At 42.7% G+C, this 23,858-nt stretch overlaps 1 protein-coding gene across 2 annotated transcripts in view; it reads left to right on the forward strand.

Moving 5' to 3' along the window:
* The window catches only part of KYAT3 (kynurenine aminotransferase 3), a 94,961-nt gene that overhangs the window by 38,078 nt on the left and 33,025 nt on the right, over nucleotides 1–23,858 (forward strand). The gene's annotated exons all lie outside the window — the stretch shown is intronic.

Raw genomic sequence — 23,858 nt, forward strand, 5'->3', positions numbered from 1 at the left:
ATGGTTGGATGGCATCACCGATTCAACGGACATGTTTGAGCAAGCTCTGGGAGTTGGTGATGAACAGGGAAGCCTGGCATGCTGCAGTCCATGGGGTCACAAAGAGTTGGACACGACTGAGCAACTGAACTGAACTGAAGAAACCAGAATGACCATTAACTGGGGAGGGGTGGTGTACAATCAACTTTGTGCGAGCTCAGTTGCTTCAGTCATGTCCTACTCTTTGCGATCCCATGGACTGTAGCCTGCCAGGCTCCTCTGTACATGGGATTCTCCAGGCAAGATTACTAGAGTGGATTCCCATACCCTCCTCCAGGGGATCTTCCCAATCCATGGATCAAATCCAGGTCTCCTGCATTGTAGACGGATGGATTCTTTACCACTGAGCCAGTAGGGAAGCCCACAATCAACTTTAAGAGGAGGACTTTTCCCTTTGGGGGCTTCCTTATCTGTTTTTAAAAGTACCGTCTTAAAGAGGCTGTTGAATGGATGTGAGGAGGGAGTTGGCAGTACAGGGTCTGAAGGCTCTTAGTGCCAGCTCTGGCCTCATTCAGTCACCTTCAGCAAAGCGTGTGCCCGCCCTGTCTTCGGGGGCTGTTTTGAATACCTGGATGCCTGCTCTGAAAGCACAAGAGTGCTCTTATAGTACCCCTCCCAGGGAAAACTGAAATCCCAAAAGCTGTTTACTAAGGCTGCGGTAACCCTTGATAGGGTCTTAAAGTCCAGTGACCAGGAAGCAGATGGTCTTAGTCTGCAGACTTAAGCATTTTAGGTCTGGCTGGAGCATCTCACAGGAGAAAGAGCATGACTGGCCATATGCAAGTGAGGAGGCGCTGCCCGACTTCAAATGAAATGACTGGACAAAGCAAGCTCGGGTATCCTGGTCTGATGCAGTGCCTTACAGAGCATGTTGACAACTGGGTTCATGTCTTTTTAATTCCTTCTATCCTTTCATTCCGCTGGCACGAAGAGCACAAGACATGAAGCAAAGCACATCCCTTCTGTGGTATGCAGTAAACTCGGGGCTCGTGGGGGATCTAGTTCTGTATATGTGCAGTGCCTGCTTCTGTATTGTTGAGGTTGCTATCACAGAAGTCTAGAAACTGGGTGGCTTTTACAACAAATGTTTATTCTTCACAGTTCTGGAGGTTGGGAAGTCTAAGACCAATGTACTAGCAGATTCATTTTCTGATCAGAACCTGTTTCCTGGTTCATACATCTCCTCACTGTAACCTCCGATGGTGGAGGGGCCACACTGAGGTCTCTTTTAAGGGCACTAGTCTCATTCATGATGCTCCACCCTAATACCTAGTGACTTAATTTCCTCCCAAGAGCCTCAACTCCTAATACTATCACCCCAGGGATTAGGTTTCTACATATGCATTTGGGAAGGACACAAGCATTCAGTCTGTGTGCTACTTTTGTAAAAGTGGTCAGGAAGATCTCGCTGATTTATGAGCAGAGCAAAGTGTCCAGAGATAGAACTTTTTTGCAAAATACTTTTCTGCAGAAGATACCACCAGCTATTCCACTCTCTGTTTTGTAGAAACCCATGGGCATGTTCTCAAAGGCTGGGAGAAGGCTTGGAAGAACATACACCCAGCTGCTCTCAGTGTTCATTTCTTATAAAGGATAATTAAGTAGGGGATGAGGAATTTACTCTGTATTTTTTAAACTTCTTCATGGTGTACATTTTTAATAATGTCAGTGTTACTTTCATTCGAGTTGGAGTCCTGAGAAGGATCTTTCTGCCTGGTACTGCTTGCATCAGTGGAGTGAGACCAAGTTCAGTTTAGGAGCAAAGGCAAGTTTTATCCTTTGATTCAAGAGTGAAGAGGTTGAGCTCCTACTGGAGAGCCCAGGGGTCTGCCCATCAGGCGGTGGGCGGGGCTGCTCTCTAGGGTGTGGTCGCTGGGGAAGGGGGCGGGGTCTCGCGCCGGGCTCAGCTCCGATCTCAGTGCCGGGGACAGCGTCTCTGCTGGAGCTCTGCCACCTTGAATGGAGGTAGCCTGTGCAGCACTTCTGCACACAGTAAAGCCAACCTGGGGGTGTGGGGAGCAGGGGTTCCGTGCTGCAAACTCTCGTCCAACATGTTAGGTGCAGGATCTCGCACACAGCCCCCTGTAGTCACGTGAAACTCCACTAAGCTCAAAAGGTTAGACCTTACCACCTCGATTCCATCTGATTTTTTCCTGGAGACCCCAGTGGTGACAGTAGCCAAAGCAGTGCAGTGGCCTCGGGCCCAGGTCTGTTCTGAGAAGAATTGGCTCTTGTGTAAATGAGGGAGCAGGGAGCAGGTGAAGAACCCAGCCTGAGGAGTGTGGGTTCGAACCAGACACTGCCTAGTTTGGGGCAGTTATTTTCTTTGTGCCTATATGAGGATGAAATTAAGGCCTACTTAATCCAGGTGTGTGTGGGGGGGTGTGTGTGTGAAGATTAAAATGAGCAAATCAGTGTAAGAGAATTAAAACAATGCTTGCACATAGTAAGTACTCGTAAATATAAGTGATTTTTATTTATCGTAAGGAATGTAGGAATCCACTCTTTGGAGAATGATGATCCCTGGAAGGGGTCAGATATCCTGAGCTTTCTTGGGGGAAAAGAACCAAAAACATCTCTGAGGTTCAAAGTCACTGGCACCTGTTTAGGCCCGAAATGGCTGTAGCCAAAACTGAGCGCTAGGGAGGGGCAGTGAGATTAATGTCAGATTGACCCTAAGGGTCCATAGAATCAGGTCCAGGAGGCTGGCTCTTAGGCCGTGAGCGGAGAGGCGTCACATGAAGCCATCACAGGAGGCCCCGGCTCCCCTGGAGATGGAAACATCACCGTCCGGAACAGGACCGTCTCAATGGAGAGCTGTGACCTGGCTCCGTGCTGCCCCCTTGGCCTGCAGTAGCACACAGCTGAGAGGACCCCTGGCAGGGGAGAACAGAGGCTTCCTCCTTCCCCCAAACCCTGAGAAAACTGGCAAGACCAGAGACAGCAAGGCGCTGCTGGGCCTCCACGTGCCCCCTGCACTGGACGGAGAAAACTGGCAAAACCAGAGACAGCAAGGCGCTGCTGGGCCTCCACGTGCCCCCTGTGCTGGACGGCGGCTGCCTGGTGTAGTAGGAAGAGAAAGTTTCCTTCTACCCTCTTAGGATCCCTGAAAAGTCTGGGCCTGAAAAGTCAACTGACAAAGACAGGTTAACAGGAGCAAAACATACAGATTTATCTAGTGTAAGTTTTACAAGACACAGGAGCTTTACTTCATAGTGAAATGAAAACCCAACAACAACAAAAAAAGCCAGCTTGACCTGTGTATTTTTATGCTAGGTTTGATGATAAATGGACAGTCATGGAGAAATAGGATAGCTTAAAGCATGTAAGTGCAGTAAACTGGGGGTAACTTAGCAAGGCTTGTTTGTTCAAATTCGTCTTGCCATCTGTTTGTCTTCAGAGATAATGATGCTCCTTTCCTACAAGTCTAGGGAGGGCACCTCTCACAGGAAGGTTTTAGGATCTATTTCAGGGAAGAAGGGCAAGGGGGCAGGACGTCAGAGTGACCCACCTGCTTGAAATATTCAGTATGCCAAGGTGTCAGATTTGGGATAGCATGTCCTGAACTATGGGCTTCCCTGGTGGCTCAGTCGGTAAAGAATCTGCCTGCAATGTTGGAGAAACCTAGGTTCAATCCCTGGGTTGGGAGGATCCCCTGGAGGAGGGCATGGCAACCCACTCCAGCATTCTTGCCTGGAGAACCCCCATGGACCAAGGAGCCTGGAGGGCTATAGTCCTGAACTGTATCGTCAAGACTGCTGGACTTTGTGCAGTGACACCAAGGAAGTGAGTACTGAGCTTTTTGGACTGAGTCAGTCCTGGGGTTCTTGACTTAGAAGAAGGGAGCCTGGCCGAGTGGAGTACCAGACTTCCTCCCCCCATGGGCTTGTGGGGATCGGGCCCTCCAGTGTTTTCATTTGTGACACGACCGACGTATTCAAACCTCAAATTGTAGAGCACAAGGTCCCAATTTCACAAGTCAAGCCACTACAATCCCACCTGAGGGTTTTCAGAAATAGAAAAAAATCTCACCACTTGAGACAGTGAATTCTATCTTTCCCATTTCATAAGTCAATTAGACATCACGTCTATTGATTCCTTCTTTTCAACCTGGACAATATGATAGGTGATTGCCTTCTTACTATTATATGCTCATAGCAACATACACACACACACACACAAACAGCTTGCGAAGAGACACTTTAAAGATGTAGCTGGCGTATAAAGAGGGGGAGAAAAAAGCATTCACCATCCATCTCCTTGGACTCAGAGGCAGGTGCCAGATGTGCTGTGTTGTGGAGCTGCGATGCCAGCACCAACAGCAGCACGTTTTTTCTCTGCCCCATAAAGTACCAACAACAAGTCTTTAATCAGAAGGCCCCATCATCCAAGAGGAGGCTCACGCCTTGACGGGCACCTGTGATTACAGAGCCTCTCCACTCACAATGAATGCCTTTCTGTGAGGGAAATTGGCACTTTTTTCAAGGGGCTGGCCCGGCAACAGCAGCAGGGAACACCTGTCCGCTTGCCGGCTCTCCCCCGCCCCCTCCACCGGCACTCGCAGCATGGGGGAGGGGGTTCGGGAGGAGGACTTGTCCACGTGCTGTCTCCCTCCTTCAGCCAGGCACTCCTCAGTCACTGTTTGCCCCAGAGTGCCAGTGATGGTGCTGGCACAGCGATCTGTCACTTTTTTTCCCCTCACTGAGTTCAGAGTCTAGTCGACCCACAGGCAATTAAAATGAGGCTTTGGGGGAGCCTGTGTGCCCACCGAGCTTTGTGCTCTTCCATCCATGTTGTAACACTGTCACTGCGGCTGCAGCCGCCCCAGGGAGCAGCATGACATTATGTTCGTGCCAATGGAATCAGGTGGAGGGACAAGAGAGGCCCTCACATTTAAGCAGTAAGGGGCATATGGGCCTTCCTGCCCCTGTCTCTCCTGTCCCAGATGCATGTTAAGGTTTCTGAGGCCCTCAGTTCAGTTCAGTCTCTCAGTTGTGTCCGACTCTTTGCAACCCCATGAATCGCAGCATGCCAGGCCTCCCTGTCCATCACCAACTCCCGGAGTTTACTCAAACTCATATCTATCGAATCAGTGATGCCACCCAGCCATCGCATCCTCTGTCATCCCCTTCTCCTCCTGCCCCCAATCCCTCCCAGCATCAGGGTCTTTTCCAATGAGTCAACTCTTCCCATGAGGTGGCCAAAGTATTGGAGTTTCAGCTTCAACATTAGTCCTTCCAATGAATACCCAGGACTGATCTCCTTTAGGATGGACTGGTTGGATTTCCTTGCAGTCCAAGGGACTCTCAAGAGTCTTTCCAACACCACAGTTCAAAAGCATCAATTCTTCGGCGCTCAGCTTTCATCATAGTCCAACTCTCACATCCATTTTGAGGCCCTAGAAGAGTTTATTTTCTTGGGCTCCAAAATCACTGAGGACGGTGACTGCAGCCATGAAATTAAAAGATGCTTGCTCTTTGGAAGAAAAACTATGACAAACCTAGACAACTTTTTAAAAAGTTGTATTTTTTAAACTTTTAAAAAACTTTTAAAAAAGCAGAGACATCACTTTGCCAACAAAGGTTCGCCTAGTCAAACCTATGGTTTTTTCCAGTAGTCATATATGGATGTGAGAATTGGACCGTAAAGAAGGCTGATGCCAAAGAATTGATGCTTTCAAATTGTGGTGCTGAAGAAGACTCTTGAGAGTTCCTTGGACAGCAAGAAGATCAAACCTGTCAATCCTAAAGGAAATCAATCCCAGATATTCATTGGAAGAACTGATGCTGAAGCTGAAGCTCCAATACTTTGGCCACCTGATGTGAAGATCCAACTCATTGGAAAAGACCCTGATGCTGGGAAAGATTGAAGGCAAGAGGAGAAGGGGACAACAGAAGATGAGATGGTTGGATGGCATGATCGACTCAATGGACATGAGTTTGAGCAACCTCAGGGAGATAGTAATGGACAGGGAAGCCTGGTGTCCTGCAGTCCATGGGATCACAAAGAGTCAGACATGACTTAGTGATTGAACAACAATAGAAGATGGCAAGGCAGCAATATGGGAAGAACTTGGAGCCTTGAGTCAGCCTGGAGAGAATCACTTAACAGCCAGGATCACCTGCCTTGGATGGTTAGATGAAGGAGAAATACAGTTCTGTTGCAAACAGAATTGAAAGCCACTGAAATGTTGGGGTTTATCTCTGCAGTTGGCATTTTCCTAACACAGTGTTATGTTGGAGAAAGCAAAGATTTCCCCAGAGCACCCAGCAGAGGTACCTCCAGGACCACTCCCCACAGGGATTAATTTCTGGGCTGTCACCTGAAATAGAAGTAGGCATGGGTCAGCTAAAAAAGCAAAAATGTGGACATCTGTAGAGAATAGGTGGTGACAAGCACAGAGGAAGAGAAATGGAGATAGTTGAGCATGAGGATCTGCTTAACTGTACTCAAACCTGCAGCTTTATCCTGAGGGGCATGGAAAGAATGGGCAGGTTTTCATCAGGGAAGTGACATGATGAGATTTATGTTTTAGAAAGATCACAGTGACTGTAGTGTGGAGAATGAATTGGAGTATTTTTGGAAGAACACATGTTCATTATTTCCTCTTCCTGCCAAAAGTGTACAAGGACAATGCTGCTAGAAAAAATGTGAGTGGCCCACTGCTGGAGCCTGGAGGGGTTCCCAAATCCCGCTGAGGCCTCAGGAGTTTTTGAGAGGCAGGTGCTGGGCTGCCGGGGACAGCATCAGCAGTCTTTGTTTACAACATGTCAGGGAGCCAGATGAACACCCAGAGTCCCGGAGGAGGTCTGCTTGTGGGAGGGAGCCCCAGATGGAGACAGATCCCCCCTGATGGCTGAGGGGTCCTAGCCAGTGAGCTTGAGCTCACAGGGCACCATCAGGGTCCCCAACACACGGATGGGGCTCCCTCTGCCCAATGACTCCTGGACCCAGGCGCCCTTGAAGGCAATAGCATAAAGAGTTGAACTGCTGCTGCTGCTTTTTGTTGTTGTCGTTGTTGTTGTGCAGCATGCGGAATCTTAGTTCCCCAACGAGGGATGGAAACTGTGTGGTCCCCTGTAGTGGAAGTGAGGAGTCTTAACCACTGGACAACCAGGGAAGTCCCAGAGCTGAACTGCTTCTGCTGCTGGGAGGGGACCCTCCCCACCCTGGAGAAGCCTGAGACCAACACCACCATCACTCCACGTCCCACCCTTTGTAACACATCCCATATATCCCCACACCCTTCCTTACTTCCTCCTGACATCTCTGCTGGCCCTTTGGAGTTCCACTCTAGAACTCCCAAACACAAAAAGGGAGACAGGAACTCTTTCCTAGATCTTGAAGTTCTCTGCAAGCGCCTTGACTGTCCACCCTTTCACTGAAGCAGAGCGAACAGCAGACGCTTTTAACTCCTGCAGGGCCCAGTTGAGAAGAAACAGTGTTTCCAGAGGATGCTCATCCTGTTCCTCTAAACACTCTTACCCTCTACTTGGTTAAACCAGCATCACATAGAGTACCTGGAAAAGTCCCTGTGATCCCTGGAGAAGGTTTTCACTGAGTTCTTCGGGGGATGGCATCACAGTCCATTACTAAAGGATGTAACAAGACATAACCCTGAGGAATTTGTCATTTCTTCCCGGTGGAAAATTCTACAAAGGTCCTCTTTTCAAAGCCATATGAGAAAAATTGCTCTCTCGTCTAAATTCCAGGGATTATTGTTCTGCTTCTGATCAACTGACTCATGTTACTGATCACTTTCCTCCACTTAACCTGGCTGTTTTAGAAAGCGAGGGCCAAAATTGGAGTCCACCCCTGGCAAAGGCTCAGAGCCTCAGGGAGCACATTTTGTACTCCTAGTTTCTTCTTTTTCCCACCTTTATCCTCCTTTTGCCTGAATTTCCTCACTATACTAATCTTTGTTTCATCTTGCTGTGTTGCATGCATCTTTGCAACCCACCTTAAATTCTTTTTGGAACAGGGTGGGAGTGAAATAAATAATAGAACTATTAGCTATCTTTGCCATCGTTATTGTAAAGCAGCTACTAATGCTGAAACACAGCACTCTAGAGTAGAACAGGGCTCCTGGTAATTAGGAGAGGAAGCAGGGAGGGGAATAATGGCAAGTGGCATGGGTTAGTATAGACAGAGAGGAGCTTAGGAGCACTTCTTACTCTGATCAATGTAGAATTTCAGCAAACAGGATAGAAAAGGGAGCTTTTCTATTGGGATTTGGTAAAAGATAATGATTGTTAACTACCTGCCTAGTTGGGTGTCTACCATTGCTGATTTTGGGGACTATTCATTGAACAGTCATCAACAGTTATTTATGCTGGGCCAAGTTCTTCAACCCTGACTCCTTCTTGCCCTGTAACACAGCTTATTCACAGGTTTCATGGACTAGGACATGGATATTTTTAGGGCACCATCCTTCTGATTCGTCTAAGAAGTCCAAATATGCTCTCCCTGAAGGGATTTAACAAGTCCTATTTCTGAAGATATCAACATATATAGATTACTAATACTAGTTACTTATAATTTTTGTGATACAGTCAATGATCTGCAAGCATTTCCCACATATTTCATCACACTTATAGTAAAGAAAATCTTATTCAGGGACCTTTGTTTTTCAAGCTCACTAATGAAACAAAAGATAAAAGTTCTTCTGGATTTTCTAATGGTCTGAAGGGAGCCAACAGGCAAGCATCCTGTTCATCATTGCTCCAACACCTCTACTTCCAGGCTTACGGAAGGAAGAGCTTACTCCCTTAAAGATGAACATGGCCAATTGACTTGCAGTCCTTCCAGGAGCCTGGAAGTAGCATGAATCTCCTCTGCTACATTTTATTGGTGGAAGCATTTAATGGCCATTGTTCCACTCTTCAGTCTTCTGTCTCCCTGATGCAATAATCACAGAAGAGCAGTTAGCAGGGATGTGGCTTAAGACTGACACATCCTGAAACATTCTCTGATATCTCCTTATCTGCCTAAGCACATATCCTCCAAAAGAAACTAAATTCCCATAAGTCCCCTGCCAGGAAAAACCAACTCCTATCACAGGAGAGAAGACTAGAAGTCAACAGTAAGCCCAAACTTTGTGACAAAGTATCGTAGCTCCCATCTAGTTTTCTAATGTCCCATTCATCTTTCCCCCAAATTATTACTCTTCCCTAATAAGCCTATATTTATCCTCACATTTCCCTATTCAGATGGCATTTTATCCTGAATTCTAAGCCACCTGAGTTCCTCATTTTCCCTGGGTATCTGCTGTATATACATGTGGTGTACATATTTATAAACTTCTGTTAGTTTTTCTCTTGTTTGTCATTTATTACAGGAGTCTCAGCCAAGAACTTAGAAGAATGGAAGGAAAATTATGTCTTCTCCCTGACAAAACATAATATTGCCTATCTTGACTGGTACATGGCCTATCTATGAAATAGAAGTATCCTTCTCTATGCTACCACCAAAAGAAGGAAAAAGCATATAAGGACATCACTGGCAGAACCCCCAAGCTGTAGTTTATCCAACACACTTCCTAAACCATCAGATTCTACTCTTCATATATTTATGAAAGTCCATTACAATATGGTAGGGAACAAATAGTAATCTTTATGTTCTTGCGTTGATAAAAATGAGCTTTGAAACTCCCATTATATAAGAAAATATTCATGGGCTTCCCTGGTGGCCCAGTGGTAAAGAATCTGCCTGCCACACAGGAGATACAGGATTGATCCTTGGGTCAGGAAGATCCCCTGGAGAAAGAAATGGCAACCCACACCAGTATTCTTGCCTGGAGAATTCCATGGACAGAGGAGCCTGGGAAACTACAGTCGATGGGGTCACAAAGGGCTGGACACAACTTGAAAAAAATATTCTTTGCTTATTAATAGAATATTGATGGTGAACTTAATTGATAACCATTGTTGATGATGAAACAAAGGTTCAAAGAACCCCTTGGTTAGATGACTCATTATCAAATACTGACAAATATCAAGCAACCAGGGAGTTTCAAAGCATTGACAATAGTCTGTGCTTAGAGTCTAGAAACCAATTTCGTATTAAAGTGGAGGTAAATTTTTAGTTTTTTTTTTCCTGCATTCCTAATAACCATTAGAAGTATCTAATACAGGTGCTCTGGACACGGTGGTAGGTGCACTGTAGGAATCTAACAAATATTTGTGGCATGACAGAATGATCTTCACGGTACTTGGGATTCAGAACAAGTCTGTTATTGCAAAGGCATCACCAAAATATGAAAAATATGTCCTTGTAGCTGGCCTCCAGCCCTGGGCATGAGAGCATCAAAGTATTGATAACAACCCAATTTTTTATTCAATGGCAACCCAAATTTCTGCTCACGTCAGCATTCTGCCTCCTGTCAACTTAGGCTTACCTTACATGATCTGAACAACCATATGGAATATTAATTTCACATGCAAATGAGGCATTCATAATTATTGACTAGTGTGAGCAATGAGCCATTAATTATTTATCAAACACAACATTAGCAGGCAGTTTAGATCAAAAGTCCTGTTGTAAGGAATTTACTTTAATAAAATTCTAATTGTCAAAATGAAAGAGAATGAATTAGCCAGTCATTACCTACCTTAATTGCCTCAGGAATTGAGCTGTCCTGAAAAGTGCAGGTTGGGCTGCCAGGTCACCTTAGAGGGCAACAAAAGAGAAGGAGCTGGCAGCTCTTGCAGAAGAACACAGACAGCATGCTGAGTGTGTGAGTGCACACCTCTGGGCCACACCTGCAGCTTATCCGAAGTTCACGAGTGGGCGAGGCAGGGACATGCACACAGAGAGGCCAGTGTGAGGCCCGGGGCCTGGGGCCTCCAACTGGCAGGGGCTAAGACTAATGTGACTAAGCCCAGGGTGGGGTCCTACAGGGACAGGGACAGGGCCCTGGTTGTTGGTAAGGCAGAAAGCATCTAAAAATGAAATGACTTTTTGATCCTTTTCTCTCCATTTCATGTGTTAATTTCACACTTTCTCATGCTTTTTCCCCACAGTCTAACACCTGAAGAGGCTGTCCTTGGGGGACAGAGTCTCACCCCTGCTTCTCCTCAGCTTAGTTCCCGTGGGTGTCAAAGGAGACTGAGGACGTCTCCCTGGCACTCCAGTGGTTAAGACTTCATGCTTGCAGTGCAGGGGGCACAGGTTGATTCCTGGTCAGTAAGATCCCACATGCACGCAGTATGGCAAAAAAAGAGAGAGCCTGAGAAGGGCACAGCTAAGGCGAGACAGCGGGGGTCCTGTATCCCTGGGTGTTCGGTCTAGGGGATTACCAGCTGTTGCAAATCCCATCTAAGGTCAGCAGGGTATGGGGGAAAAGGAGAAAACATACCCCACAGCACCCAGGTGCCAACTGCCTTGACCATGCTATTTGAGAGGAATCTAAGGTCTTTCTGTGCCTCTGATTGGTATATATGGCATGAGGGTCAGATTTATTTCCCCTTCCATACTAAATGAACCCAAGTCATCCAACTACTCAGCAGCAGTGAATAGGCAGGGAAGATCTCCAAAAAAGATGCCAGGCCACTCATCTTTCCATCTGCCACAGTGCGGGGATATGGTGATGAATTTTCATGGGGCAGAAAACATCATCTACACTATATGCTGGGAGGACAGCAAAGAAGGGTCAGTGAGAAATCTGTTTCAAAGCAGAAATTTGGGACACATTCACACTGAGCTGACAAGATCCTGCCTAAGTGTCAGCTGTTTCACAATCAACTTTTCGTCACGTAATGTTCCTTATATGTTGTGGTTAATTATATAGCTAGTTGTTCAAACTTTACCAGTGTTGTATTGAGACAGCAGTTTGAAAAGTAAAAATCTCTGCCATGAATTAACTGTTTTTATTTACACTATGTCCAAAAATAATGTGGCCATCTTTTTGAAAACTGAGCTAACTGCTTTGAGAGCTGAATTGCCTACACTGGCTGGATATGCTGTTAATGTTTGGTTAATCTTGGAATTTTGATAGGTGTCCTTCTTGTAGCAGTTGACAGTATAAGCGGTTACCTGGGGCTCTGGATTTCAAGGGGTTCTGAGGCCACAGGCAGGCTCAGTGACCCCAGGAAATCCATTTGCTAAATGATTGGTGATGGCCATCACAGGGGTGGGGGTGATGGAAAAGGACTGCGGGGACAAGGATAGACAGTGGGTGGGAGTTGCAGTGGAGGGGGTGAGGAGCAGCACTTGTGCCATATATGGTGTCATATTGCCCTGTTATGGGCATCGAACCATGATAATACATATTGGAGGAGGGTACTGGGTTATCATTACATATTATTACACAAGGGAATCTTTGGCCCTTTGATTTTTTTTTTTTAAATCTGTTTCAAAAATACAAATATTTGGGGACTTCCTTGGCAGTCCAGTGGTTAAGACTCTGAGCTTCCACTTTAGGGGGCACAGGTTCAACCCCTGGTCGGGGAACTAAGATCCCACATGCTATAAGCATGGCCAAAAAAAATTAAATAAAAATTAAAACAAAAAAATAAATAAAATTTTAAAAATTCAAATGTCCTATTTACATGTCTCCACTGAAGGGCAGATTTTTTTTGTCTAAGTAGATAATTTTCTCAGTTGTTAAAGTAAATTATTAAATAAATATGACCAGGAACACAACCATCTCATTCCCGCCATGCATGATAATCATGAGTAGTGCTGCCGAGACTCATAATCATGAGGAGTCCTGACATCTGCAGCTGAACCAGCTCTTTGTGCAACTTGACCTTTTTCTTCCTATAAGCCGGTAAAGTTAGAACATTAAGGAAATAGCAAAATTCATAAAAACTGTAAGTCAGAGTCGCTCTTTTTTGAGATGACAACACATTTAAAAAGCATCACTTGTAATTATGAAGCTATTATAAAAACATTTTAAGGATGTGGAAGTACATTAAATCTACTCAAGAAAGCAGACAAGATACACAGCCTAATGTCATCTCTCAGAAAAAATTTAATGTGTTGAAAGTCACTTCATTTAAAAATAATAAAAATGTCCAAAATTATATAAGTTATTATGTAAATTATTAAAGTTTGAAAGTCTATGCTCAGGAAATAAACAGATCCTTTTTGGAGACTACCTTAATGACTAATACAAATTATCAGATAATTGGGTCATGATGAGTTAGGAGTCAAAATGAACAAAAGATTCTTCCTCATACAGGCATAGAACAGAAGCTGTGATGACCTAAAATAAAATGTTAGGTGCTTTTGTCCACCTCCAATTCCATATTTTAAATTGCTTTCGATTCTACAAGGAATAATAGAAAAATGGGAATTTAATCCCGAACCCCTCCAAAATATTAATAACAAAGGTGGAGTGGCATTTGTAAGTCCTGACGATGTGCCAAGCACTGAGCTAGACATTTTATATATATTACTACATTTAACTCTCTCTCAAAATAATCCTTTAAGGCAAAGATATTATTGCCTTAATAAGGTAATAAGGAGGTTATTATTATCCTCAAATTAGAGATGAGAAAAATCCCCTTTCCTTCAGTGGCTTTCCCAAAATTCCCACAAGTGTAATGAATATTGTCTACTAATATCCAAGTACAGAATTACGCAGGTCTGGGCTCCATGGTGTACACTAGACACGGGGCAGACCCTCAGGCTGGGCTCAGCCCTCATCTGAATTTGTTTGGGCTCCTGCTGGAACTCAGAGAGCACCTCAGTGCCAGTTGTGAAATTTCTTCTTGATGCATTTGGACACATAAGTTATTCTCTTGTATTTATCCTCTCAAAGACTAATAAAATAGCACTGTAACAATTTAAACTCTCCCAACCAAAATCATCAATCTTTAAGTTTATCCACTTAGACTCCTTTTCAAGGTATTCACATATAATACATACATACTTTTTTTGCTTTTACAAAATTAGAATCATACTATGCATAATGTATGGCAGCTTTTTTTTTTTTTACTTGATCACAGGTGTGTCTATCTTTCCACATCATTATACATACTTCTACCTTGTTCTTTTCAAGGACTGCTTAGAATTGCACTGAATGAATGTTTGTTGTTGTTGTTCAGTCACTAAGTTGTAACCAACTCTTTGCGAGCCCATGGACGGCAGCATGCCAGGCTTCCCTGTCCTTCAGTATCTCCTGAAGTTTGCTTAAATTCATGTCCATCGAGTCGGTGATGCTATCTAACCATCTCATCCTCTGCCGCACCCTTATCCTCTTGCTCTCAATCTTTCCCAACATCAGGGTCTTTTCCAATGTGTCAGCTCTTCTCATCAGGTGGCCGAAGTATTGGAGCTTCAGTTGTAGTAACAGTACTTCCAATGAATATTCAAGGTTGTTTTCCTTTTTTTTTTTTTAATTTAAATATCTTTTCTATTTGTAGGCTTTTTTTTTTCAATTATTTTTATTAGTTGGAGGCTAATTACTTCGCAACATTGCAGTGGGTTTTGTTGTTTTCCTTTAGAATTGACTGGTTTGATCGCCTTGCTGTCCAAGTGACTCGCAAGAGTCTTCTCTAGCACCACAATTCAAAAACATCAATTCTTTAGCACTCAGCTTTCTTTATGGTCCAACTCTCACATAAGTACATGACTACTGGAAAAACCATAGCTTTGACTATACGGACCTTTGTCAGCAAAGTGAGTCTCTGCATTTTAAAACACTGTCTAGTTTTGTCATAGCTTTACCTCCAAGGAGCAGACATCCTTTAATTTCATGGCTACAGTCACCATCACTGTCTGCAGTGCTTTTGGAGCCCCAGAAAATAAAATCTGTCACTGCTTCCACTTTTTACCCATCTATTTGCCATAAAGTGATGGGACCAGATGCCATGACCTTAGTTTTTTGAATGTTGAGTTTCAAGCCAGCTTTTTCACTCTCCTCTTTCACCTTCATCAAAAGGCTCTTTAGTTCCTCTTCACTTTCTGCCATTAGAGTGGTATCATCTACATATCTGAGATTGTTGATATTTCTCCCTGAGGTCTTGATCCAGCTTGTGCTTCATCCAGCCCAGCATTTCACATGCTGTACTCTGCATATAAGTTAAATAAACAGCCTTGTTGTACTCCTTTCCCAACTTTGAACGAATGTACTCTTACCTATTTAACCATTTCCTTACTGTTCAACATTTAATTTGTACGTAGTTTTTGCTGTTATAAACATGCTTCACTAAGCACCCCTGCATACCTACATGAGTATTTCTATAGTATAGATACTCAGAAATATTAATAATGCTGCTGGGTTAAAGATTTAGGCACATAAATATTAGATGGACACTGTAAAATTTCTCTCTAAATGACTTTCTTAATCAACTTCATTTTCAGTGTGTGTTCCTCTCCTGCTTTGAGGGATGGTATTTAGTCTACATCTCCCTACCCTTCTCCCCTCATATCTGTCTTCCTCACCTTTGCTGGTCTACTTTCTGCTTCTGTCTACTTATACCTCACCATTGTTTTTACCACCCTGTTTAACTGACTATAAAATGACATTTAAAACATATTTTCGGAGGAGGAGCCAAGATGGCGGAGGAGTAGGACGGGGAGACCACTTTCTCTCCTACAAATTCATCAAAAGAATAACTGAATGCAGAGCAAACTTCGCAAAACAACTTCTGATCGCTAGCTGAGGTCATCAGGCACCCAGAAAAGCAGCCCATTGTCTTCAAAAGGAGGTAGGACAAAATATAAAAGATTAAAGGAGAGACAAAAGAGCTAAGGACGGAGATCCGTCCCGGGAAGGGAATCTTAGGTGGCATTGCTTGGACTAGGGTCCGGGCCTGAGTGCCCTGAGGGCAATCGGAGGGCGCTTCTGTGAGTTGCCAACTTGAACTGTGGGAGACCAAAGGAGAGAGAGTAAATTAACCGGCCCGAACACACTGCCGGCCGTTCGCAGAACAAAGAGACCGAGAAAATCCAGAGAAGAGCTCGCAGGCTGCGGACCGGCCCAGCCCCGCAGGAGGCAGGAGGCAGGGGGGAGGGGAAGGTCGCGGCGAGACACAGGGCGCAGGCACCCGACCTGCGCGGGTGGGGACTGGGGCTGGGGACGCGGAGAGCAGAAGGCGCGCGCACCCGACTGGCGCCAGCGGAAACTGAGACTGGGTCCACGGAAGGGAGTGGGCGCACCACACCTGGGGAGAGTGCGCCCAACAAGCCCCTGGCTGCCTGGACCGCTCTGACGGGGAAGGCACAGAGGGCAGGCGCAGCTTTTCGTTCTGCGCTTTTGTGGAACACCGGAGGGCTGGAACCTCGCGCAGCGCGGGTGCACTCCATATAGAACAGCCGGAAGCCTGAGCAGCGCAGACGGAGAAAGCAGCGTCAGCCCCTCCCGGCAGCGCCAGCCCGCCCCCGCAGGGCCAGCCCATCCCCGCAGCGCCAGCCCCTCCCGGCAGCCCCAGCCCATCCCTGCCCCGCAGAGCGACGGAACTAGCTACCTGAATAAGAGTCCACCTCCGCCCGCCTGTGTCAGGGCGGAAATGAGGCTCTGAAGAGACCGGCAAACAGAAGCCAAATAAACAAAGGGAACCGCCTCAGAAGGGACTGGTGCAACAGATTAAAATCCCTCTAGAAAACACCGACTACACCGGAAGGGGCCTGTAGATATCGAGAAGTGTAAGCTGGAACGAGGAGCTATCTGAAACTGAGCCGAACCCACACTGACCACAACAGCTCCAGAGAAACTCCTAGATATAATTTTACTTTTTTCTCTTTTTGTTTTTTTTCTTTTTTATTATTTTTTATTTTTTTATTTTTTCTCTTTTATTTTCCTTTAAAATCCCCTATTACACCCCCATTACTCCTTAACTTTCATTTCCATAGATTTTTACGATTTTTTTAACTAGGGAAAAAAAAAATTTTTTTTTCTTTCTTTTTTTCTTTTTTTTTCTTTCTTCTTCTTTTTTTTCTTTCCTTTTTCTCTTCTATTTTCTATTTTTCTTTTCCTCTTATTTCTTTTAAAGTCCTCTAGTACTCCTTTACTACTCCTTAATTTTCATTTTCAACACACTATAACCTAAAAAAAAAAAAAAAGAGAAGCCCTATTTTTAAACCAAAGATTATTCTCTCCCAATCTTGACTCTCTGTTTTCTACCTCAGAACACCTCTATTTCCTCCTTTCCCCTTCTCTTCCCAATCCAATTCTGTGAATCCTTGTAGGTGACTGGGCTACGGAGAACACTCTGGGAACAGACAGCTGCGTAGATCTGTCTCTCTCCTCTTGAGTTCCCCTTTTTCTCCTCCTGCTCATCTATATCTCCCTCCTCCCTCTCCTCTTCTTCATGTAACTCTGTGAACCTCTCTGGGTGTCACTAACGGGGGAGAATCTTTTCGCCATTAACCTAGAAGTTTTCTTATCAGTGCTGCATAGTTGGAGAAGTCCTGAGACTACAGGAAGAATAAAACTGAAATCCAGAGGCAGGAGACTTAAGCCCAAAACCTGAGAACACCAGAAAACTCCTGACTACATGGAACTTTAAGTAATAAGTGACTGTCCAAAAGCCTCCATACCTACACTGAAACCAACCACCACCCAAGAGCCAATAAGTTTTAGAGCAAGACATACCACGCAAATTCTCCAGCAATTCAGGAACATAGCCGTGAACGTCAACATACAGACTGCCCAAGGACACACCTAACACATAGACCCATCTCAAAACTCATTACTGGGCACTCCATTGCTCTCCAAAGAGAAGAAATCAAATAGCACGCACCAGTACACTGACGCAAGCTTCCCTAACCAGGAAACCTTGACAAGCCAATCGTCTAACCCCACCCACGGGGTAAATCCTCCACAATAAAAAGGAACCACAGACCTCCAGAATACAAAAAGCCCACTCCAGACACAGCAAACTAAACAAGATGAAAAGGCAAAGAAATACCCAACAGGTAAAGGAACATGAAAAATGCCCACCAAGTCAAACAAAAGAGGAGGAGATAGGGAATCTACCTGAAAAAGAATTTAGAATAATGATAATAAAAATGATCCAAATCTTGAAAACAAAATGGAGTTACAGATATATAGCCTGGAGAAAAAGATTGAAAAGATACAAGAAATGTTTAATAAAGACCTAGAAGAAATAAAAAAGAGTCAATTAAAAATGAATAATGCAATGAATGAGATCAAAAACACTTTGGAGGGAACCAAGAGTAGACTAACGGAAGCAGAAGATAGGATAAGTGAAATAGAAGATAAAATGGTGGAAATAAATGAAGCAGAGAGGAAAAAAGAAAAAAGGATCAAAAGAAATGAGGACAACCTCAGGGACCTCTGGGACAATGTGAAATGCCCCAACATTCGAATCATAGGAGTCCCAGAAGAAGAAGACAAAAAGAAAGGCCATCAGAAAATACTCGAGGAGATAATAGCTGAAAACTTCCCTAAAATGGGGAAGGAAATAGCCACCCAAGTCCAAGAAACCCAGAGAGTCCCAAACAGGATAAACCCAAGGCGAAACACCCCAAGACACATATTAATCAAATTAACAAAGATCAAACACAAAGAACAAATATTAAAAGCAACAAGGGAGAAACAACAAATAACACACAAAGGGATCCCCATAAGGATAACAGCTGATCTATCAATAGAAACCCTCCAGGCCAGAAGGGAATGGCAGGACGTCCTGAAAGTAATGAAAGAGAATAACGTACAGCCTAGATTACTGTATCCAGCAAGGATCTCATTCAGATATGAAGGAGAACTCAAAAGCTTTACAGATAAGCAAAAGCTGAGAGAATTCAGCACCACCAAACCAGCTCTTCAACAAATGCTAAAGGATCTTCTCTAGACAGGAAATGCAGAAAGGTTGTATAAACGTGAACCCAAAACAACAAAGTAAATGGCAATGGGACCACACCTATCAATAAATACCCTAAATGTAAATGGGTTGAATGCCCCAACCAAAAGACAAAGATTGGCTGAATGGATACAAAAACAAGACCCCTATATATGCTGTCTACAAGAGACCCACCTCAAAGCAAGAGACACATACAGACTAAAAGTGAAGGGCTGGAAAAAAATATTTCACGCAAACGGAGACCAAAAGAAGGCAGGAGTCACAATACTCATATCAGATAAAATAGACTTTCAAATAAAGGATGTGAAAAGAGACAAAGAAGGACACTACATAATGATCAAAGGATTAATCCAAGAAGAAGATATAACAATTATAAATATATATGCACCCAACATAGGAGCACCGCAATATGTACGGCAACACTAACGAGTATGAAAGAGGAAATAATAGTAACACAATAATAGTGGGGAAAGACTTTTTAATACCACTTCACTTGGATAGTATCAACTAAACAGAAATTAACAAGGAACAAAAACCTTAAATGACACAATGGCGCAGCTAGACCTAATTGATATCTATAGGACATTTTCACCCCAAAAACAATCAACTCTCACCTTTTTCCAAGTGCACATAGAATCTCTCCACAGAAATAGATCACATCCCTGGGCCATAAATCTGGTCTTGGAAAATTCAAAAAAATTGAAATCATTCCAGTCATCTTTTCTGACCACAGTGCAGTAAGATTAGATCTCAAATTAGCAGGAAAAAATTGTTAAAAATTCAAACATATGGAGGCTAAATAACACGCTTCTGAATAACCAACAATCATAGAAGAAATAAAAAAAGAAATCAAATATGTTATAGAAAATGAAGAAAAATGAAAAACACAACAACCAAAACTATGGGACCACTGTAAAGCAGGCTAAGGGGAAGGTTTCATAAGCAAATAACACGGCTTAAACAATCAAGAACAAAGAAAAAAACCAAATAAATAACCTAACTCTACACCTAAAGCAACTAGAGAAGGAAGAAATGAAGAACCCCAGGGTTAGTAGAAGGAAAGAAATCTTAAAAATTAGGGCAGAAATAAATGCAAAAGAAACTAAAGAGACCATAGGAAAAATCAACAAAGCTAAAAGCTGGTTTTTTGAAAAAAATAAGCAAAATTGACAAACCATTAGCAAGACTCATTAAGGAACAAAGGGAGAAGAACCAAATTAACAAAATTAGAAATGAAAATGGAGAGATCACAACAGACAACACTGAAATACAAAGGATCATAAGAGACTACTACCAGCAGCTCTATGCCAATAAAATGGACAACTTGGATGAAATGGCCAAATTCTTAGAAAAGTGTAACTTTCCAAAACTGAACCAGGAAGAAATAGAAGATCTTAACAGACCCATCACAAGCAAGGAAATCGAAACTGTAATCAAAAATCTTCCAGCAAACAAAAGCCCAGGACCAGATGGCTTCACAGCTGAATTCTACCAAAAATTTAGAGAAGAGCTAACACCTATCTTACTCAAACTCTTCCAGAAAATTGCAGAAGAAGGTAAACTTCCAAACTCATTCTATGAGGCCACCATCACCCTAATTCCAAAATCAGACAAAGATGCCACAAAAAAAGAAAACTACAGGCCAATATCACTGATGAACATAGATGCAAAAATCCTTAACAAAATTCCTGAAGAATCCAAACACATATAAAAATCATACACCACGACCAAGTGGGCTTTATCCCAGGAATGCAAGGATTCTTTAATATCCGCAAATCAATCAATGTAATACACCACATTAACAAAATGAAAGATAAAAATCATATGATTATCTCAATAGATGCAGAGAAAGCCTTTGACAAAATTCAACACTCATTTATGATTAAAACTCTCCAAAAAGCAGGAATAGAAGGAACATACCTCAACATAATAAAAGCTATATATGACAAACCCACAGCAAGCATCACCCTCAATGGTGAAAAATTGAAAGCATTTCCCCTGAAATCAGAAACAAGACAAGGGTGCCCACTCTCACCACTACTATTCAACATAGTGTTGGAAGTTTTGGCCACAGCAATCAGAGCAGAAAAAGAAGTAAAAGGAATCCAGACAGGAAAAGAAGAAGTGAAACTCTCACTGTTTGCAGATGACATGATCCTCTACATAGAAAACCTAAAGACTCTACCAGAAAATTACTAGAGCTAATCAATGAATATAGTAAAGTTGCAGGATATAAAATTAACACACAGAAATCCCTTGCATTCCTATATACTAACAATGAAAAAACAGAAAGAGAAATTAAAGAAACAATACCATTCACCATTGCAACAAAAAGAATAAAATACTTAGGAGTATATCTACCTAAAGAAACAAAAGACCTATACATAGAAAACTATAAAACACTGATGAAAGAAATCAAAGAGGACACAAACAGATGGAGAAACATACCGTGTTCATGGATTGGAAGAATCAATATTGTCAAAATGGCTATTCTACCTAAAGCAATCTATAGATTCAATGCAATACCTATCAGTTACCAACAGGTATTTTTCACAGAACTAGACGCAAAGAATTTCACAATTTGGTATGGGAAATACAAAACCTCGAATAGCAAAAGAATCTTGAGAAAAGAAGAATGGAACTGGAGGAATTCAACCTGCCTGACTTCAGACTCTACTACAAAGCCACAGTCATCAAGACAGTATGGTACTGGCACAAAGACAGAAATATAGATCAATGGAACAGAATAGAAAGCCCAGAGATAAATCCACGAACCTATGGACACCTTATCTTTGACAAAGGGGGCAAGGATATACAATGGAAAAAAGACAACCTCTTTAACAAGTGGTGCTGGGAAACTGGTCAACCACTTGTAAAAGAATGAAACTAGAACACTTTCTAACACCATACACAAAAATAAACTCAAAATGGATTAAAGATCTAAATGTAAGACCAGAAACTATAAAACTCCTAGAGGAGAACATAGGCAAAACACTCTCCGAAATAAATCACAGCAAGATCCTCTATGACCCACCTCCCAGAATATTGGAAATAAAAGCAAAACTAAACAAATGGGGCCTAATGAAACTTAAAAGCTTTTGCACTACAAAGGAAACTATAAGTAAGGTGAAAAGACAGCCCTCAGATTGGGAGAAAATAATAGCAAATGAAGCAACAGACAAAGGATTAATCTCAAAAATATACAAGCAACTCCTGAAGCTCAATTCCAGAAAAATAAATGACCCAATCAAAAAATGGGCCAAAGAACTAAACAGACATTTCTCCAAAGAAGACATACAGATGGCTAACAAACACATGAAAAGATGCTCAACATCACTCATTATCAGAGAAATGCAAATCAAAACCACAATGAGGTACCATTACATGCCAGTCAGGATGGCTGCTATCCAAAAGTCTACAAGCAATAAATGCTGGAGAGGGTGTGGAGAAAAGGGAACCCTCTTACACTGTTGGTGGGAATGCAAACTAGTACAGCCACTATGGAGAACAGTGTGGAGATTTCTTAAAAAACTGGAAATAGAACTGCCATATGACCCAGCAATCCCACTTCTGGGCATACACACTGAGGAAACCAGATCTGAAAGAGACACGTGCACCCCAATGTTCATCGCAGCACTGTTTATAATAGCCAGACATGGAAGCAACCTAGATGCCCATCAGCAGATGAATGGATAAGGAAGCTGTGGTACATATACACCATGGAATATTACTCAGCCATTAAAAAGAATTCATTTGAACCAGTCCTAATGAGATGGATGAAGCTGGAGCCCATTATACAGAGTGAAGTAAGCCAGAAAGATAAAGAACATTACAGCATACTAACACATATATATGGAATTTAGAAAGGTGATAACGATAACCCTATATGCAAAACAGAAAAAGAGACACAGAAATACAGAACAGACTTTTGAACTCTGTGGGAGAAGGTGAGGGTGGGATATTTCAAAAGAACAGCATGTATACTATCTATGGTGAAACAGATCACCAGCCCAGGTGGGATGCATGAGACAAGTGCTCCGGCCTGGTGTACTGGGAAGACCCAGAGGAATCGGGTGGAGAGGGAGGTGGGAGGGGGGATCGGGATTGGGAATACATGTAAATCCATGGCTGATTCAAAGAATAAAAAAAAAATAATAATAAAATAAAAAAATAAAAAAAAAGCAAATAGCCAGAAAAAAGAAAAAAATAAAATAAAATAAAATAAAATTGTTTAAAATGCCATTTACAATAGTATCCAAACACACTGAAATTTAGAACTGATTTTTTTAGATATATACAATATTTGTTCACTGAAAACTGCATCACTTTGTTGAGAGATATTCAATGATACCTGAATAAATGGAGTGATATATGATGTTCATAGATTGGAAGACTAAGTATGTTAAGGTGTCAGTTCTCCCTAAATTGACCCATGGCAGAGAGTGGCAAGCTATGGTCCATGGGCCAAGTCCAACCAATCCCTGACTTTGTAAGTGAGGTTTTCTTGGAACATACCCATACCCATCATTCGTATATTTTCCAGCTTTTGTGAATATATATGAGTGTATATAATGTGTGTGTGTTTATATTTGTGTAGCAGTGGGGATGGGGTTGCAGTGTCAGCAGGCTGTGGACGTTGGTCACCTCAGGGCATGGGAAATAAGAGATTTTGAGGAAAGATAATTTTTCTTTATGTATCTTTTGCCTCATTTTACTTACATGAATCATGAGTCACTTTGTAATTAAAAAATGTAAACACAAATCCTTGTTACTATAAGGACAGATGTATAGTGTTTATAGTTGCTTTCATATCACCCTTTGCTAGAATTTGTTAAACCTAGTATTAATATGCATTCAAAGAATTTTGGATTTCTGGGAGGGGTGACAACTATCTCTTGCTCTTTCAACAATTTGTGTATATTTTTTGACCTTCTATTACTAATTACAACCAGCTTCTCTAATACTATAATACTTCCTAATTTCAAATATGAAAAATGTGCTCTGGCTTCACTTTTATTGATTTTAACCAGGTGAGGCTCTGGGACA

Source organism: Cervus canadensis, chromosome 2 (assembly GCF_019320065.1).
Source record: "Cervus canadensis isolate Bull #8, Minnesota chromosome 2, ASM1932006v1, whole genome shotgun sequence".
NCBI classification, from domain to species: Eukaryota; Metazoa; Chordata; class Mammalia; order Artiodactyla; family Cervidae; genus Cervus; species Cervus canadensis.